General features: G+C 43.7%; 1 pseudogene across 1 annotated transcript; it reads left to right on the top strand.

Moving 5' to 3' along the window:
- Positions 1 to 956: 956 nt before the first annotated feature.
- Positions 957 to 3,026, top strand: LOC100429632 (importin-7 pseudogene; annotated as a pseudogene). The gene has a single exon (XR_013407941.1). The product of XR_013407941.1 is annotated as an importin-7 pseudogene (transcript).
- The last annotated feature ends 378 nt before the right edge of the window (positions 3,027 to 3,404 follow it).

The following is a 3,404-nucleotide window of genomic DNA, read 5'->3' as shown; positions in this document are numbered from 1 at the left end:
AATCTCACCTAAGTCAAGGAAGAATTCCCTGGCTAGTAAATTCTCGCTAGGTGAAGTGAGGACTCTGCTTATCCTCCCTTGCTCCTTAAACCACTTGGATCTAATTGGCGAATTTTAGAAACGGTGCTGGGGGTGGTTTAGGTTGCTCCATACAACTCCTCAAGAGATCATTTGTATTCTGTATGCTGAAGGAGGCGTGGAAAAGGAGAAATCTGCTGTACACCCCCCCCAGGCCCCCTCGTTCCTGCCTTCCCTTTGCCTTTTCCCTGCACTGAGGCTTGAAATGTCCTAAGTTGCTTTTCCCAAGACAATGAGGTGACTCTCATTAGGAATGACAGGAAGTTTCTCTACTCTAAGTCAAGGGGGGCTCCTCCCTCTCCCTCTCTGTTAGGAGATGCAACTCCCTAACGTGGAGCCTGCAGGCTCCTCTGCTGAAGAAAGCAGAAGAGGTGAGCCCTGAGCCATTAAGCACCAATTCCAGAGCCAGTGCGGCTGCCTCTCCATGCAAGCTGATGTGATGCGGGAGCAGAAACTAAGAGCCTCACAGAGAGTATAGGTCCGGGGCTGGGGGATAAAGGAAACACACGTCAGAGAGGAGAGACAATGGGGCCATTGGGAGAAATACCGGGGAGAGCCCCTGCCTTCCCTGACATTCTCTAATGTTTCCTGTCTGCCACTACCCGCTCTCACCCTGTGAATGAGTTTCAGTTCCTTTCAAGCACATGATCCTTGACCTGAATGAGACTTAGTTCTACAGATCTAGGCAGGCAGGCTGGCTGTGATAGAAAAAAATAAGACAAAAAAATCTGACAATATGCTAGTAACGTCTGATCCCACTGCAAACATTCAGACCAGTCTATGAGGAATGTAAGAAACTAACAAAATGGACCAACCATTGATTATGTAGAAGTAGTGTACACATTAAAAAAAGAACAAAGCTTGGAGTAATTATAACTCCTCGTTTATTACAGCAGACAAAAGCAGTATCTATACAATATAGAATTGCTAAACCAAACTTGAAAACTTCTGTCAAGTGGGCTGTTCAGCTTTTGAAGAGGTGGAATGCCATGTCCAGTTAGACCTGTTGGATGGACCATGACTAAATTCACCTCCAGGGCTGCCACTCTCACCAGAACCCAGATGAGACCACTGCGTCCCATCAGGGCTTCCGCCTTCCTTCGAGAAGGTCTGATACTCTGCAGCTGCCCTGGAGAGGCACCTTGCCCTTCTATCCACCTTGTCCTTCTGTTATGTTAGATACTGGGGGGGCTCTACACCTAGACTGTGTCCTCAAAGAGCTTTCAGCAACCTGCTCCCTGGGAGTCTGTAACTTCAGAGAAAGAAGTGTGGCTGTTACCTCCCTCATCTTACAGATGGGAAATGAATGAGAGAGATTCTAAGGTGGTGTCAGTAGACTACTAAAGACAACAAAAACACATTTTAATACACCAAATCTTTAAAAACCAAAAGTCAGTTTATCATCAGTTGCTTTCTCTGTATGAACTCTAGTAACTGCTTTCTTTGGTGAATTTACATGTTGCTGGGGGCTTAGAACACTCTGCTGCCCCAGCTCAGAGGAGGTTGGTGATGATTCTGACAAATCCCATTGCTTTGTGTGTGCCCAGAACCCCAGGCCCATCCTTTCCTAGCTGGGGCCATGCTGGACGGCACCAGCATCTCACATGGCTCCTGAGCCTTCCTTTCCCATGGCCGGAGTCTGCCCAGGTTATCTCAAAAGCCTGAAAACAGGAAATGCGTTAGGGAATTAACAATGATCTCTGGGTGGAGGAGCTTTAAATGACTTATTTTCTGCTTTAAACATTCCTGTATATTCCCCAATGGGCCTTCACTGCCTTTGTAATTTTTATTAATCAAGAAGTTTCTCATGCTCTCATCTGGAAGAATCTGAAGCCCTGTATACAAGACATTATCCGAGATGTTATTTTTCCACTGATGTGCACAGATGCCGACGAGGAACTTTGGCAAGAAGACCCTTACGAATATATACGCACAAAGCATGATGTGTTTGAAGATTTCCTTTCTCCTACCACTGCTGCCCAGACACTTCCGTTTACAGCCTGTAGTAAGAGGAAAGAGGTACTGCAAAAGACTGGGATTTTGTTACCAGATTCTTACAGAACCAAATGCTGAGCCTCGAAAAAACGATGGAGCCCTGCATAGGATTGGCTCTTTAGCTGAAATACTTCTGAAGAAAAAGATCTGTAAAGATCAGACAGAATGCATGTTGCAGATTCATGTACTCCCTCTCTTCAGCAGTGAACTAGGCTACGTGAGAGCAAGGGCTTGCTGGGTACTTTACTATTTTTGTGAAGTGAAGTTCAAAAGTGATCAGAACCTTCAAACAGCCTTAGAGCTAACAAGAAGATGTCTGATTGATGATAGAGAAATGCTTGTGAAAGTGGAAGCTGCCACTGCCCTTCAAGTATTGATCAGCAATCAAGAAAAAGCTAAAGAATATACCATGCCATTCATCAGACCTGTCATGCAGGCTCTTTTTTGTATTACAAGAGAAACAGAAAATGGTGACCTTACCAATGTAATTCAGAAAATGATCCATGAATATAGTGAAGAAATTACTCCTATTGCAGTAGAAATGACACAACATTTGGCAATGACATTTAACCAAGTAATCCAGACGGGGCCAGATGATGAAGGTAGTGATGACAAAGCAGTTACTGCTATGGGAATTCTTTTTTTTTTCCCCCCCAATGAATGAGTCTCTTTTTATTTTCTTGGTGATCTCTTCCAGTTAACTACTTCCGTTGTAGGTGATGAAATGCGTCAGGCTCCACACTTCAGATGCTGGCACTGCTCTGAGCATGGTCTTTCCCTTTATTGCAACTCACAATCAAAACCTTTGATTCTTTTTTATATTCCAGTCCCAGAAGTAGTCTCCACTGTAGAAGTTAATTGATGAGTCGTAGCCTACGACCAGGCTCTAGCTCCTCCAGGAACACTACAGGATGAATTTAACTATGCATTAAACTAAAAGGTATTCTCTCAAATATTTGCTATGGGAATTCTTAATACAATTGACACACTGAGGGTAGTTGAAGATCATAAAGAGATAACCCAACAGTTCGAGGGAATCTGCTTACAGGTCATTGGTACTGTTTTACAACAACATGTCTTAGAATTCTCTGAGATCTTCTCTTTAGCGCACAGTTTGACATGTGAACAAGTGTCTCCACAGATGTGGCAGCTACCTTGTATTTGAAGTCTTTGAGCAAGATGGCTTTAATTATTTTACAGATATGATGCCCTTCCTTCATAACTATGTAGCAGTTGATACAGACACACTTCTGTCTGACACCAATTATCTTGAAATGATATACAGTCTGTGCAAAAAGGTTTTTACAGGAGTTGCAGGAGAAGATGCAGAG

Source organism: Macaca mulatta, chromosome 17, assembly GCF_049350105.2.
Source record: "Macaca mulatta isolate MMU2019108-1 chromosome 17, T2T-MMU8v2.0, whole genome shotgun sequence".
Classification (NCBI taxonomy): domain Eukaryota; kingdom Metazoa; phylum Chordata; class Mammalia; order Primates; family Cercopithecidae; genus Macaca; species Macaca mulatta.
This window is presented reverse-complemented; position numbering and strand designations above follow the sequence as displayed.